Genomic DNA, 16,212 nt, shown 5'->3' on the forward strand with positions numbered 1-16,212 from the left:
CTGGTGAAACCGAAGAGGGGAAATGGCCTTCGTGGGCCGGGAGCCTCAGCTTCGCATTTCCACGTGGGCTCCACAGAGACTCCCCACGGGAGGGCGAGCTCAAGGCAATGCCTTCGTTAGAAACGGTTTTTTTTTTGGTTTTTTTTTTTTTTTTTTTTTTTTTGAGACGGAGTCTCGCTGTGTCTCCCAGGCTGGAGTGGGCGGCGCCATCTTGGCTCCCTGCAAGCTCCGCCCCCCGGGTTCCCGCCATTCTCCTGCCTCAGCCTCCGGAGTAGCTGGGACCACAGGCGCCACCACCACGCCCGGCTCATTTTTTGTGTTTTTAGTAGAGACGGGGTTTCACCGTGTTAGCCAGGATAGTCTCCATCTCCTGACCTTGGGATCCGCCCGCCTCGGCCTCCCAAAGTGCTGGGATTACAGGCTTGAGCCACCGCGCCCGGCCAGAAACGGTTTTAAAAGGCAACCCGTATCCACATTTGTCAGGACACTGCTTCCCTCTCTAGCTGAACCTGTATAACTTATTTTATAAGATGGTAAGATACAAAGACTCCTAATTTTCTATGTACCAGGACGCTTGACATAAATTCAAAGCTCACTTGTAACAGCTCTGGCGTCCCAAGTGCCTTTGGCTGCACTCCGATTTAACTTACCGTTCAGTTTTCAGATAATTGTCTTCCTTATATTCTGCTAATTTTCTTATTTATTTAACATTTTAAGAAGAATACTCATTCTGAGAAGTTCACAAATCAGTTAGGCTTAAGTTTTTAAGTAAATCAAATGTTTTAAAAATATTCAAGACACACATATGAAATGATGATACTAGACTGAAGCATGGAGAGCAGCCTCCCCTGCACATTTCAGCAACAATACAAGAGCAGTAGGCAGATCGGTCCACTCACCTTCCTTCCAACGTTTCAAATGACCGCGGAAGGAATAGGGACGAAATAAAATAAAACAAAATAAAGGTTTCTTGTGGAACACTGAAAAATTACTATGTGCCAAAGTGTAAGAATGCTTTATATCCATCACATCATTTGTCCTGGGAGGTAGTTTCTATTATTGATTTCACTTGACAGATGAGGAAACAGAAGTCTGACTAGGTAGAGAAACAATTGTCAACTTTCTACTTCTTAGTACAACTTTCCCGCCTCTGAGGCCTGACCACATTTCTGCAAAGGGGTTTCATGAGCATGGCTTGAGGCCATTGGCCCTATGTCTGTCATCCTTTATGTTCCATTTATAAAGACCCTCAGCTCTTGATCTGTGAGGGTCTTAATAAACATGGTTGTATTAAATTGTTGCGCTTTAAAGAATAATATATGATATTAAGAAATAGTATTTCTGATAACAGCTTCAGCCATAATATGAAGTGTGCTGATACAAGAGGAGTTTGTAGGTCTTAAAAAACAAAATGAAACAAAAAAACCAAGCTTTAATTTAGTATAAGTTTCTGACTTTTCTGCTAAAATTTGTCTAGGAGTATATATAAAGAAAAGGCCTTATTGAATAAACTGGTATGCGCATCTCTCAAGTTTTATTTTATATTCAACATAATATGAAGAAAAAATAAAAATAAAATACAACTAAGAAATATAGCACTGTCTGGGTCCTATTGTGGGGAGGGGGTCTGGGGGAGGGATAGCATTAGGAGATATACCTAATGTAAATGACGAGTTAATGGGTGCAGCACACCAACATGGCACATGTATACATATGTAACAAACCTGCACGTTGTGCACATGTACCTTAGAACTTAAAGTATAATAAAAAAATAAAAAATAAAACAAAATAAAAGCTGTTTTTACTATATAAAAAAAAAAGAAATATAGCATTGGCTACTTTTTGAAACATTCCTCCACAAAATAGGGGGTAAAATATGAAAAAGTTTATATACAATGTTTTGAATCTCTATTTCTTTATATCCCAAAGGAAATAAGAATTTGATATGCCTCAAGGAAAAAAAAATCCAACAAAGACTGTTTTTGCAGAGGAAAGAAAGTCTACTATCCAGCCTCAGAGATTAGATTTAAAAGCCAAGGAAAACTTTCTTAGATTGTAGTGTGACACAGCAAACCCATCTTTAAATCTACCAAAACACTCCTAGAATGCTAGAACACAGTACGTGTGAAAAAATCACAAGTGTTTTAAGAAACTTCATTTTTTAATGTACTAAGCCACTGACTTATAAAGTATGAAAAGATGTGGTATAACATGGCTTTGAGAATATACACTGTAGAACAACTATTAACAAGCTTTCTTTTGTATTGAAGTGTGTTCCACAAAACAGTTTTTACTCTTACATGAAGAAGAAAGTGAACAAAAGTAAATTAAACTACCAGAAAGAGGTGTTAGTTTGACATTAAGAGTCTGTAAATCTACATTTGCTTCCATTCTTAAAAATCAGCTTTTAATTAATAATAAGATGATAATCATTAAAAATATGTTTTTTTAAAGCATCTGTTTACTTTCCTTAACTTGTAAATCATTACTGGTGTTTTCCAACTCTCTTAGTGAAATTAAATGACAGTATCATTCCTTAATTTTTCTATGATCTGAAAAAGTCCAATTAGAAAATGAGCAAATTGCTCACAATGCTGATAGAAATCAAAGCTTGTATTTAAAGAACATCAGTCTCTACTAAAACAAGAAATACCTAAAAATATGAATATATCCTAAATGTCACAAAGCACATAAACCTGGTTGAAAAAAAAATTTGAATGGGCAATTACATAACATAAAGCCAGATAACCCAACCAGTTCATAATATTTTATACTTAATATAGGATACTATAAATTAGATAGTTGCTGATGAGATAATAGCTTTTACAGTTAACTCTGTAGTAATTAAGTACGATGGCAAGTCAGCAAAGGGGTCAAATTAATTTCTGAGTTCTTCCATTTATCTTTAAAAATGAAATTCTAACTCCAAAAGTGTTTTGTGGGAATCTAAAGAACAGTTTTGACAAACAGAAGATCTCAAGAAAGCAATTATGACTCACCAACCTGACATAAACAGTAATAGCAAATTATTAGAACCAGTTGATGTTTATCTAAATGTATAAATCATTCATCTGAATAATTATCAACCCAGGAAAACTACAGGCCCTGAAATTGCAATTAGGAAGGAGAACCAATCAAATGTTATGACCAAATTTAAAATTTTAGCAATGTAGACATTATGAATCATAAAATGTTACCTTTGACTCAAGAAATGCAACCCTTGGTTAGACAGTATATTAAAAACTAGATGACTAATGAGATATTTGTATGGTTCCTTTTTACACTTGTTTTTGTGACTTTAAGACTCTCAAAGAATCCCAAATTCAAATAAAGCAATAGCCCTCTTCTCTCTGAGTTTAGCTTAGAATTTCCCTTAGCTAACGTGTCTGAACGTGTTCTTTGTTCTTGAGCAAGAGTTCACCATTAAAACTCACGCAGAAAGAACTTGTCAAGACTTTACTAAATACAGTTTAAGATATTTCTAATTTTCATAAAATAGTGTAGGTATTTTTAATGAGATTACATAATTTCTAAATCAGTTATTTAAGACCCACCAAATTACAATAATTTATTTCTTTCAGAAAAACAACAACAACTAGCAATAAGCCTGCCGTCTGTCTTCATTGGCTCCAGATTTAATAGGAAACTAAGGTAATATTCCACCGAGAGCTGATGGTGTTTAGACCAGTGTAGTGTCAGTATAAAATTACTTCAACTGATATTCAATTTAAAAGTAGACTTGCGGGATTTCCTGATGGATTGAGTCTGGGAAAAATAAAAATAATAGTTAAGGATAACTTCAGAGAGTTTGATTTAAATAATTGAAGATTAAATTGTCATTTATTGAGCTGGGCAAGTTGTGGGAGAACGAGGTTTAGGGAGAAAATCAGAGGTCAATTTTGCAAATAATAACCTTGAGTTACTTATTAGATTTCAAGAGGTAATATCAACTAGGTAGCTGAATGTACAACTCCAGAGTTCTACAGCACAATGAAGGCTGAGGATTAAAAACCTGAAAATTGGCAGTATACCCATGGAGTTAAAGCAGGACACCATCTGAGATAAAAAGAAAATGCGTTTAAATAAAGGAAATAATTGAGAAATCAGGAAGATGGTGGTCAACAAAGGAACCCAGGAAGCAGCAGCTAATACGGTAAATAGAGTCGACAACACAGTGTCCTGCAATCCAAGTGGAAACATGCTTTAAGGAGAAGTCAGTGATTATCTATGTCAGCTTCTGTAAAAGGGACTAAAAGTTGAAGAATATGGAGATCAATGTTGTCCTTGGCAACAACAAATTTTGGAAAGTAGAAAAGGAGAAGACAGATTGGGGTGGAACCTTTAACAGCCAAGATGAAAGGATTGGGGTACAATGGGCGCATGGAGTTTCGCTCTGAGGATCAGAGAAAGGAGGCGGTATCTTGACAGATTTGTAGGATATGGAAAGGTATTTTAAAATAGGAATAATTGCAGCATGTTTGCCCATGAATAATATTATTAATTAGAAAGAGGAGAATTGACGATGCAGAAGAAAGGGAAAAGTTGGCGGAATAATGTTCTGCATTAGTTGAGAGGTGATAGTGTCTGGCGCACAGGTAGAAGGCTTAGCATTTCCTATGAACACGCCATGGCCTCGTAGGGCACCGTCTCCATAGCACCCACAGTGATATTTTCTCATATTAAGCCAGATCGTAAGGTACGGCTGCATGAAACTCTTCAGTGGCTTTCCATCTCATTCAGAGTAAAAGTCTGAGATGTTACAGAGGCCTACAAGGAGCTACGTAATTTGGCTCCATTACCCGACTGTCTCCTTCTGCTCTCACCGTCTTTTAGCTGACTGCAGCCCAGTCACACAGAACTCCCAACTCCCTCAAACACACCAGACACCTGCAGGCCTCTTGACCTGCAAAGTCTATGCTCTTAACAACCAGGCTGTTCTGCGTGGCTTGTCTTCTCTTTTCCTTCGTGTCTTTGCTCACAGTTCACCTGCTGAATGAAGTCTTTCCTGACCATGTAACCCTCCACCCTCCGTGTCTCTCTCTTCTCCTTAGCACTTTCCAACACATGACATATTAAGACTTTTAAATACTTTCTTTGAGGATTGTCTTACCTCTCTAAATAATAGATTTTTAAAACTTGTGTCTATTTTTGCCTATTGTTCACTGCTATATATCCAGCAGCTAAATCACTATCTATCACATATTACATGCTCAGTAAGTTTGCCAAATAAATGAAAAAAATGACTTTATTGCTTTGAAAATTCTGTCATTATCTAAGCATAAAAACCCTAAAGCAACATTAATGTTTAAACAATATGCAATCATGTACACTAGAGGGTATTGTAGTTTTCAATGAGATTTCTCATATGACAAGACTAGAAGGCAAAAATAAATATTGGTAACTAGAGCACTGGTGAAACTTTACAAAAAAAATACATTTCCTACTTTGTAATTGGAAGAAACCAGGTCCTCTTGGAAATGTTTTTGATGTGACACCAAGTACAGTTAAATGCTACAGGATAAGAAGAATATAAAAAAGAGATTCTTTTTCTGCTTAATTGTATGGAGCCTGATATATTTATGGATCTTCAGGTAAACAATCTTTTTTCTTTTAAACAATTCCAAGGCTCTGGTATACTCTATTGCAAAGAAAAGCAGTGAATCGCAGGAATTCTGTAATTATTGGACTAAATTTGGTTGCCAATTTCTACCATGTTTTCCAAACATTTGTTCAAAAAGATTCCTCTTACTCCCTGTTACTAGTATACACAATATCTATTATTTGTTGATGATTATTATGCAGATACTGTCCTCCTCTGATCTTGATATACAATAATTAATCACACAACAGATGTGAGCTGTGTTGTATTCTTTTTAGCCCCGTTTTTAATAGAAGGGAACTGGGGCTTAGAGAAATCAGACAACTTGCCTGTGATCCCATTTCTGATTTGCATCGAATCTGGGATTCAAACCAAAAAAGCCGACTCCAGAATTCAGAGCCTGAACCACTTTGCTCAGCTGTTGCCTTGGGCTTCCTAGGTCAGCCTGATACAACCTCAGAACTCTACAGTCACTGAGCTGAGACTCGCATTTGTCCATGGAAAGTGTCTTTGTTTCAAAAGAGCTAATAAAGAATTCACATTAAAGCAAAAAGGCAATTGAAAAGAAATTGCTGCCTTCAAACATGCAGCCAAGAAGATAACAGCTGGATTCCAAAAGATTCTGATGCAATCTAAGCTAACTTGATTATGTCTATCAGTTAAATTATCTTTTAATATTTATATAAAATATTATTTCTTAAATTCTTAAAACTTAATAAACATGAAATTTTAAAGAGAACAGGAAAGAACTTATTATAAAGTACCACTAAGATAAACGTCTGAAAACCTAATTTCTAATTTCATTTCTTTGTCAGTCTAACTGATTGCGTTCCGTAACACAGGTGAGCCTGTTTTTTCGCATATAAAATTGGCAGACTACCTCATATTTCTCTATTCCTTTCTTCTCTGTGGATTCTAATATCCTTAAAATAAAGTTTTCTCTTAAATTTGTTCTTGCTAATTTGAAAAATGTTCAATAAACATCTCAGTTTTTGCAAAGCCTTATTAGTCTTATGTCTATTGTATTATTCTTAAGAAAATGATTCATCATAAAAAATATTTGGTTTTGTAATTTAATATTTTGTACAACTAAAGAAGTTAACTTATGTACAATATTAATTAGCAAATAATTAAATACTTTTGAGTATTCATTTGCATTACCCTTTCTAAGTTACAAATTGGTGCAAGACTACAGATCTGATAAAGAGACTGGATGCCGACTAATCATTTTGATGCAAGCTTACAAAGAATAATTTCAACGTTCTCCAAAATGGAGTGATTTATTAGCATGTCATGCTATTTATTGTGTGATATGATAAATATAATATGATTCATCATGACATTCTATAAATATTGCAAAGGATTATTAAAGCGATAAAATCCATTGGCAGAAATATAATGAGATCATGTCACATTTGTATAAAAGCTGCATGATAAATCGTGCTCTCTACAGAGGCTGTTGTAACCTTAGATGGATTTAAAGTGAGAATTCTTGGAACACAAAGCAAAAGCAAACAATCCTAAGTCGTATTTAGGGTTCAATTAAGAACACCGACTAAAAGCAGTTGTTGAGAGCAGGGAATAATACAGGAGTAGAGAAAGATTATTGTCTGCACTGCCATGGGATGGACAATTTTTCAATATAGGGACTATTCTTTAAATAGTCTAAAATATTTCAGACAAAAATTGGAATAACCACTTCACCGAATCAACATGTCTAAGTAAAACTTGAAATGGCAGCATATATGTATGTATATATATAAGCATATATTTAGTTTAAAAATTGGTATGAATATGAAAACTCATGTCAGGCTGTATTTTTTTGCTTTGTCAAATAATTTTTATTTCTTCCCTAATATTATAAAAATATACCCCTTTGGAGGAAACGGTATTATAAGGGAAATTTTATTTTCTAAGTAGATGCTTTTTAGGTTTCTGATGCTTTTACAGACAGAATTTGCCAAAGATTTTGTTTCTTATACTGCAAAATATGGTTAATTAGTGGCCAACAATCTTTGGTATCGATTCGGTAGTAATTAGTCAACACAACACAACTGTGACGTCTTTACGAATGATTTTTGAATCATATACACAGTTGTTTAAAAGTCACTTTGTAGTCATCTTCCTTGAGATTGTAAATTGGTCTCACACATTATTTAAAATATCCTGGGAATAAGTACTAATTACTACTTTACAATTAAGCAAAGATAAACATATTCTATAATTCTAGGACGAGCAACTACAATGATTTGTTTAAAGCACTTTTTTGGGAGGAAATCTAGTTAATTTTGACAATGGAGAGATACGGAGCCTGTGTCTATCACTACATTAATGAAATCTTTATGGGCTACAAAATTTTCAGTTTCTTACAATAATTTTTATGCTATTATATTTATTAACCACTTTTGCTTCATTTCTTTCTTAAAGTTGTTTCAACTTATCTATTTCTTTATATATGGACTCAATATAATAACAATCTGGAATGCATATTGATTAATGACTATACATATAATCTCTGTTATACTCCTGTTACAAAGATATAGAAGTCAAGCAGAAAGAAAGAAAGAAAGAAAAGAAAGAAAGAAAGAGAGAGAGAAAGAAAAAGAAAGAAAGAAAGAAAAAGAAAGAAAGAAAGAAAGAGAAAGAAAGAAAGAAAGAAAGAAAGAAAGAAAGAAAGAAAGAAAGAAAGAAAGAAAGAAAGAGAAAGAAAGAAAGAAAGAGAAAGAAAGAAAGAAAGATCATATCTTTATTTTGTGGCGGCACGGCACATTTGAAATAAAATTGGAAAAGATATGTACTAATAGGTACATACACCCTTTAAAATATTTAGATATTTCTCTTTTTTATTTTTAAATGTTATTTCCAGGAGCACAGATTCAAGTTGCCCTGAATAGATACTTCCTAAAATACCTTAGCTCTATTGTGATTTTACATTGTATGTATTCTTTCAGGCCCCCAATTTTTATTTTGCATTAAAAGAAAATCAGTTTACAATTAAAAGACCTGATTCGGATGTACCTATATTTGCTAAAGGAATAAAAGTAATTATTAGAAAATCTTTCTTTCTTTCTTTTTAAGGATTGTTAGATAGCTAGTAATATCTTAGTATTCAGATAAATTTCAAATCACCAATAATTTTCCTTTAAATTTGGTCATCAGAGGACCAAACCATAATTCTCTAATGAGAGTTGAACTACCTGGTAGCTTGGCCCAGAGTATGAGGGCTATGCTAGTTCCCTGGACTGGTTCACTGCTGATTCCTCGAATTTGAAGGCAACAATCTATAATGGGAGAGGCCAGAGGATTTGCAGCCAAGCTTTCTCAGAAAAATACTTAGCCCCTCATCAGTCGTGTAACCTGCACAATACGTGTCAGTTTCCTCTTGCTGCATAACAGAGTACAATAAAATTAGAAATGTAACACAACACACGTGCATTACTTCACATTTTCCATGGGTCAGGAATCTGAGTGTGGCTCAACCTGACCCTCTGCTCTGGGTCTCCCAAGGCTAAAATCAAGGTGTCATCCAGTCTGCAATTCCCATATGAAACTTGGAGGTCTTTCTCCAGTCTCATTCAGATTGATGGCAGAGTTCAGCTTCTTGCAGTGAGAGGACTGAAGTCCCTGTTTCTCTGCTGGGTGTCAACGGGAGTTGCTTTCAACTCTTGGAGGCCACCTTCAGATCCTGGCCATATGGCCCTCTCAAAACACAGCAGCTTACTTCTCCAAAGCCAGAGGAAACTCTCTAGTCTGCTATAGAGAAGGCTTATGTAACAAAAAATAATCACAAGAGGACTGTGCCATCACTCTTGTGGTATAATTTGCTTAGTTATATTCACACACACCAATTCCACTTAAAGGCAGGGTATTAAGCAAAGCACATGTACACAGGAGACAAAACAGATGTACAGAGATTTTACTCTGCCATAAGTCTGCTGAGTGACCTTTGTCAAGTATATCTCAGTGTATGAATAAGCTTAGCACATATCTCAAAAGTCTGGTAGAAAGAAAAGTTAACATAGGCTGGGTACAGTGGCTCATGCCTGTAATGCCAGCACTTTGGGAGGTTGAAATGGGAAGATGGCTTGAAACCAGGAATTCAAGACAAGCCTGGATCACAGAGTGAGGTCTCATCTCTACAAAAAATAAAATAAAATGGGTCAGGTGTGGTGGCAACACATGTAGTCTCAGCTACCCAGGGGTCTGAGGTGGGAGGATTACTTGAGCCCAAAGGGAATCAAGGCTGCAGTGAGCCATCGCTGAACCACCGCACATCAGCCTGGGCAGCAAAGTGAGACTCTGCCTCAAAAAAAACGGGGAGGGTAGCACACATAAACACACACAAAAAAATTACTGGAGCAATGCCTATGCTATGGACTCAGTGAATGGCAGCTATTTTTAGACTTTGCCCATTAACTCAAAAGGCCCATGCCTTCTGCCACCTTACACTGTACTCAGGATTAACAATGCAAAACTTTTTCACAGCTGCCAAATATGGTGAACCATTTCCCTTTAAAGACTATAGTTAGCGTTACCTTACGTAAACATAGGTTCAGTACTTGAGTATCTGTTGTTTAAATGAGCTGATAAGTGACAAAATGTAACCAGGCTTTTAGAATGAATGAATCTAATAAGCTTAATCAAAACCTTACAGTAATTGCTTTCTAATTTATGAATAGAAAATCACTTAAATGAACTCTGATTGTTAAAAAAGATATAGACAAATATCAGTATCAGTAGGCATAATTTTCTCCTATATTAACTCCAACATACATGATTTTAACAATTTTGAAATCTCCCCAAACGTTTTCTCCGCCTTCTCACCATGCAGTCATGTGAATTGGTGGCCTAGAAGGCATTATCTGGGGAAAAACAAACAAAGCTATGATTTGCTAGGGCCAAGCAATGATTATGTTCTCACAGCCCTACAGCTAACCTTGTTCTTGCTTTTTGATCTGTACGTCTTTGAACGCTGTGCCTGTGTCTGGGAAAATTTCACCCTATGAATTCTTCTCTAAGATGAAAGCAAAAACCCGATTTCCCTTAAATCTAGAACACAGGCCTACAAATCTTCCTGAGATTTTGATTTAAAAGAGACATTATTGAAGAAAGTGATATCCAGGCACCCTTTTCATGAGGGTGCCAGTGCCTAGCAGAGACTGCCAGCGTTGAGAAGCTGTGGTGGCAGAGGCTCTGGCAGGAGGGGCTTTTGCCCTGGGTCAGGCAGTACAGTCGTAGCTTCATGACAGCAGTCAAGGGGTGAGGCCTGACATTGCTTCTGGAAGCACAACCTCCAAGCCTGCTTCTTTTTCCCTGCTCAAGTTTGCGGGAGCTCCTAGTATTCTTTGATACCTCTTGATCTTGGAACCAGCTAGAGTTAACCTAAATGAAGTTATCTAGAATAATGGGGGACTCCTAATGATATAAGCTCCCAATGAGCAAATAAAAATAATGTAGGCAAAGGAGATGCTCAACAAGGTCACACCAAGGAATATGTTGTTTGTTGCCAGGCATGTGTTTGAGCTGATAGCTGGGAGGTGTTTAAAAGATTCAAGGATGAACCACAGTCCCAGTCCTACCTAGAAATACCAATGTGACCCATAGCTGTAGCCTCTTCACCTTTGTCTGTCTCAGTCTCCTCATATCTAGAATAAAATGTTTAGCCTAAAAATTCTCTGAGGTTTATTCCAGATTTATGTATCTATGGATTTAACTTTAAGCCCAAAGCCCTCACAGAAGCATATGCCGCTAATCCCAAGTAGGAAGAAGAATGCCAGGTCAGATTGCATATCGACTTCACTTCATAGCAATGAAGGAGGGAGAAACTTGGATCTGAAATTCCTCATTTTATGACTGACAAAACCTGGTACAATGTTTTGCTAATGTTGTAAAACTATAGTGACTCTTACACCTGTAATTGTTTGGGGATAACACTAGTGAAGTCGTTAGACAGCACAGAACTCTGCTGGAATTTCTGATAAAAAATTATGTTTCAATTGAAATTTTTAAGTTAACTTTTTAAACAAATTACTTTAGATGCACTGTTTTGATTACCTTATCAATATTTAAATTTTACTATTGCACCCAAAAATCAGTTATGCGTTTCAAAGACTGTTTTAAAAGTTGGCTCCATTTGTGTGGTAGGCAGAATTAGGCCATATCCCCCAGGAATGTCCACGTTCTAATCTCTGTAAACCCGCGAATACGTGAGGTTACATGGCGCAGGGAAAGTTATGGTTGCTAGCCGGCTAGCCTCAAAATAGCTAGATTATCTGGAGTCATCCTAGCAAGCCCAGTGACATCAGAATCCTCCTTTAAAATGGGAAAGAGAAGCTGAAGAGCTAGAGTCAGAGGGAGATGTGACTACGGAAGAAAGAAATGGAGCAAAGCAACGTTGCTGGCTTTGAAGATGCTGCGGGACCACAGGCCAAAGAATGCGGGTGGCCCCTGCTGGTGAAAGAAAGAAAGAAATGGACCCTCTAGAGCCTCCAGACAGGATTTCAGTCCTGCTGATACCTTGATTTGAGCCCACTGAGACCCTTGTTGCATTTCTAAGCTACATAATTATAAGATGATGGATTTGTGGGGGTTTAGCCATTAGAGGTAATTTGTTACAGCAGCTGCATCAAACTAATACAATTAATAAGTGTGACTTTACTTTCTCCAGGAGGGAAATTTCTGGTGCTTCCAGCTGTATATCAAAACGTATTTGGTAAGCAAGTTCATCTAGATAAAATATGTTTTTTTCCTCCAAATTTCAACAGAACACACCTCTACTATCAAACAACTCTTTAATAACTCCCAGTCAAATACAGAAAATAGAGACAAACAACGTTTTATATCTGTGTCCACCCTTAGTTACAGAGTAAACAATGACTACAGGTTCCTTTAAAAGCCAAAAATACATCTTACCAAAAAAAGAAAATCCCAGTCTGAATAATGAGACTATACTTAAACACAGAGAGCTCCAACAACTCAGCTGAAACGCGATGCATTTCCTAACTATTAACTTGGTTGCTGACCATGAGATGCATGAGGCAGGTGTTCAAAGCAAGCATGCACTTTACCTGAATTTATTCAGTAAAAAAATTTCAGCTTCTAAAAATTGGTTTTAGGAATGATAACGACAATATTTTTTAAAGTTTGACACGGAATTAACTTGTTGCTGAGAATTTGCACATGTGAATTTACCTTGACATTGATTTTTCACAATCTTTATAAAGAAGAAGAACATAAATAAACATGGCACTTTCCAGGTGACTGCAAATTGTACCAGGGAAAATAAAATCCTCAAATCAAGTAGAGTTTTGCAATAATCTTGTCCTTGGGGTGAAACTGTAGCAAGAACACGCTTCTAGAATTTCTAATATTGAAACACTGACTGCTGTCCGAGGGAGAAGAACATTAAATCAAATTCCACAGTGGGAACAGGGGTGATCATGAGATTTCTTATTCTCCCGTATTTCTCTGCCCATAATAAATCAGTTTTCCAAGTTGAGAGTCACAGACAAGATCTGTTAATTATCTTTCACACAACAGTAAGAAGGAGATGCCTATTCCTGACTTGAAACAATTCGAGGTTTGTAACATTGGTGTGATACCTTATGCAAAAACCCTGGACTTGGTACTAACAGCTGTCAAGGGACCCACATTAGCCACAGCGGTCAGAGGATATTTATACTTCCCATCGTTAGGGATGAAAATCCTCGGTGACCATCACCAACCAGAAATCGCTGCCAGCCTTCAAAATGACCACCTTCTATGGAAGCCAGTGTTTCCCGGAAGACAACAGATCTGCAGCCAAAATATCCTATGCGGATTCAAATAATTCACCCTGGTATGACTTTATAAACCTTAGAGAGCTGCAACAGCAGATGAATTGTATTGTTTACAAAAAGTTAAGCCACTTCTTAAGATTATGGTTACAGATATACTTATTCATTCCTTCGCCACATGTGATTATTAATACAATATCCATATTAGGATTTTTTTCTATTTCTGATGTACACAAAAATCAGGTCTCTGTGTGAAAATGCTTTTTAATTCATATATGAATGAACATTCAGCATAGATGTGATTGCTAATAATTTTCCCACAGGTAGTTTTTGGATTATAAGAGCATAGAAATGATCTATAGTTATGGTCAGTGATGATAGTCAAATACTCAAATCACATTGTCTTTAAAAAAAAAAAAAAATTTCTACCTTTTCTGTTGGAAATCACACCAAAGTACCTTGATACAATAATGTCTTAAAAATATATAAAAGAGTTTCTGTTGTTTTGATGTGTGATAGTTCATATGTGATGTTCATCAACAAGTAGAGATTGCCCCTCTACCTATTTCATCAATTAGGTTGCCATGAGTTTGATAATTACACACTAGGTGTTTCATGCAAAAGGCAGTATTACATTTATAACATGAACTTATTAGAACTTTTAAATACATTCAGTAGCAATAACTATAGTATCTGTTTTCCTTTTAAAAATGTTCTTTACAGAAAACCAAACACCACATGTTCTCACTCATAAGTGGGAGGTGAACAAAGAGAACACATGGACACAGGGAGGGGAACATCATACACCAGGGCCTGTCAGGGGGTGGGGGCTAGGGGAGGGAGAGCATTAGGAGAAATACCTCATGTAGGTGATGGGTTAACGGATGCAGCAAACCACCATGGCACGTGTATACCTATGTAACAAACCTGCACATTCTGCACATATATCCCAGAACTTAAAGTATAATTTTTAAAAAGGGAAAAAAAAAAGGTCTTTATAATGATTACAATTCTGAACCTTATAACACTATCCTCCTAAAATAACATTATTGGATCTCTTTTTCTACCTCACTCATGTTCCATTTTTAATCATAACCCTTCACAAACACATGGTAAATGCAGTGATTTATTGTACTGGATTTTTAACTGCCTATCCACATTTATGCTTTGCTGTTAAATCTGTCATTCCTGACAAACACATCTAAACAAAAACATTTGTTTATGGTATGAGATTAGGAACAAAAATCAAGAAAAATGATTTAGAACAGGGAATGATCTGATTTTTCAGACAAAAAGAACTAATTGAATCGTTACTTCAACAAGGAAAGACAAGAAGGACATTTGGTGAATATTTGCAAAAAGGAAAAAAAAAAAGCTGGTCTCATTGGTCGGCAGCAATGATCTACAGCTCTGTATAATGTGGTTCCAGCTCTATAAATCTGTTCTACTCCACAATACTTTCCCGAGAAAGTGATATATTTCTACAAAAGTTCCATCTAAATGTCACCCTGAAAGCTTACTACGTTGAGGATAATTCCAAATGCAGAAGTGTGCAGCACGACCCCTTTCGTGACCCGAAACTGACTTATTTGTCAACCACGAACATGTTTATAAAGTAAATACAGAAATATTCTAACATTTTAAGGAGAATGCTTGTCTCCTTTAAAGTACGTCTAACCTTCCAAAGCTTCTAAATGCTAACATCTCTAAGCATACAAAGCTTTGTTCCTCCTGAGGTACTGAAGATCATGCTCGTTGGATTACTGAAGTAACAAACGTGTAGTATAAACCCAAGGGTGGAGAGTCTGAATGGCTCTAAGGAACTCTGCAATGTCATAGGCACTGCATGCTGTGAGTGGCGCACGTCTGAATAAGCCCACGCACGCCTAGTATCAGGTTGAAGCACGTATAAATAAAAGGCCCTAGAAGGTGAGAGATGATGGTAAGTTAAAACACTACATACAAAGGAAGGGAATCCAGATTCTCATGATAAAATATTTTAAGATCTCATTTTGTTTCTAACTGGGCTTTAGAAAATTTGAGGAAATCCAAAGTTAAGTAGACAGAATATTCAGGTAAATAACAGTTTAAATACATACACATGCATACACAACATAATTTTTAAAAAAAAAAACACCATAATTTTTAGCTGTTTTGTTTTGTTTTAATGAGGGATTGAAACTGTGTACTATTAACATATGTCCAAGAATTGCAATTTACTACATCTGACATTATGCTTTCCTATGTTATAGGGTAGACTTTAGCAAATCAACTTGCAGATTATAAAGTGCTACCAATCACCACTTCTGAATTCATAATCTACTGATGCATGTTTAAGATTTCTACCTCCTTAAATTACCATAAACATCCACAACCCTCCCTTCATAAATGTTCCTCAGAATGTTGTAACACTCAAATGTAAGTGGATGCTAAGTATTCTGAAGGCAATTGCTTCAGTGTAACGCTACATGTAAGAACCTTTTTCTTTCTTTCTTTTCCGTTTTTGTAACCTCCTCTATAAACAGGCTACACAACTTCAGTATTTTAAAAGTGAATGGGGTTTTTTTTTTTTCAGTTTTATTTTGGTGACCCTTTTAGAACATGTAGTTAAGATTAAATACAACCAACATCATCATGCATTTTAAAAAATCACCATTTTTTAAAGAAAATATCATGCAATTTAAAGGTTTTATAAGCAGGGTTAGTATTAGAACTATATTATATGGGCTAATGATTTTTGTTTAAGAATGTTTTGCTTCAGACTGTCTGAATACAGTCATCCCCTGATACCTGTGGGACACTGGTTCCAGGACCATCCTCAGAATCTGCACATACTCA

At 36.2% G+C, this 16,212-nt stretch overlaps 1 protein-coding gene across 1 annotated transcript in view; it reads right to left on the reverse strand.

Annotated features, from left to right (window-relative positions):
- LOC139361668 (uncharacterized) overlaps positions 1–16,212 on the reverse strand; it is a 196,339-nt gene that overhangs the window by 12,979 nt on the left and 167,148 nt on the right. The window contains exon 5 of the mRNA XM_071090460.1: positions 1–16,212. This exon is cut by the window's right edge and continues 12,005 nt beyond it. The gene's annotated coding sequence lies outside the window, so the exon portion shown is untranslated.

This window comes from Macaca nemestrina, chromosome 2 (genome assembly GCF_043159975.1).
Source record: "Macaca nemestrina isolate mMacNem1 chromosome 2, mMacNem.hap1, whole genome shotgun sequence".
In the NCBI taxonomy this organism is placed as follows: Eukaryota; Metazoa; Chordata; class Mammalia; order Primates; family Cercopithecidae; genus Macaca; species Macaca nemestrina.